Here is a 1,049-nt window from a genome sequence, read left to right as displayed (position 1 = left end):
TCTCTGAGGAAGAGTCCCGTCACCCCGCAAGAGAGAAGACCAGTCGATCAGATGTGCTCTGACACGGCAACATGAGGAAAGCTGTGTGTCAGGAGTGACACAGAGGGATCCCCTGTCGGATGAAACGCTACACTAAACACAGTGGTGAGCATCCCTGTCATGCTACAGAAAATATAACCAGCCGGTCGTAGTCGGCAGGCGTTGAAATCTTTGCGCAGAAAAACATGCTTAAGATGACTCTTTCTGTTATTACTGTCAGGACACATGTACTCTCACGTTCATCTTCATTTTTTACAGGAGAGTGTTACAAGAAATACAGAACTTAAAAAAAAAATACAATTCAGCCAGATGTTCGAAAAGCTTTTAAGAGTTGACAGGTTTCCTCTTCGGAATAGTAGTTAGGTTAGCTGGAAAGCCTTAAAAGGTGATGATTGTAAGTCAGTGGTCCTCACTAGCATAGTGGGGAGTATCCCCACCTGTCACGCGGGTGACGCCCAAGCAGTCCACCAGGATGGTCCATAAGTTCCAATGAATAGATGTCCACTTGGGTCCAGTCCCCACTCCACTACTCCTTTCAGATACACAGAAGATAAGAAGTGAGTTCGATGTGTCTTCCTATCATCACATAATAAAGACTCCCTGTCAGATAAAAAGATAGGACAGACGTGCAGCCCAGTCTGATAGAAAGGCAAATATTAATTGAGATATTATTTAGATTCACCAAAAGGAAAAACAGACCCGTAGTCGGCAGGATTCGAACCTACGCGGGGAGACCCCAATGGATTTCTAGTCCATCGCCTTAACCACTCGGCCACGACTACCCACACAACCCCACCTTCTCCCGAACTGACACGGGCTCTCTGCGTGATTAATTTGCTATTTCTATCTCTCTATATCGACAGTCGCCAGCGGTTTGGCTGCAGGGGTTATCAGGAGGCCATGACTGGTAAAGACCAGGGGGAGTCTGTCCAGGACACTGGGGTCACACCCCTACTCTTTCTGAGAGACACTCTGGGGTCTTGACTGATCACAGAGAGGCAGGACCTCAG

At 47.4% G+C, this 1,049-nt stretch overlaps 1 non-coding gene across 1 annotated transcript; it reads right to left on the bottom strand.

Annotated features, from left to right (window-relative positions):
- Nucleotides 1-739: 739 nt before the first annotated feature.
- trnas-aga (transfer RNA serine (anticodon AGA)) lies at nucleotides 740-821 on the bottom strand. The gene has a single exon. It is a non-coding gene; the product is annotated as a tRNA-Ser (tRNA).
- Nucleotides 822-1,049: the final 228 nt, after the last annotated feature.

Source organism: Atractosteus spatula, chromosome 5 (genome assembly GCF_055471065.1).
Source record: "Atractosteus spatula isolate fAtrSpa1 chromosome 5, fAtrSpa1.hap1, whole genome shotgun sequence".
NCBI lineage: Eukaryota > Metazoa > Chordata > Actinopteri > Semionotiformes > Lepisosteidae > Atractosteus > Atractosteus spatula.
The sequence above is the reverse complement of the archived record's forward strand: the minus strand, read 5'-3'. Positions and strand labels throughout refer to the sequence as shown.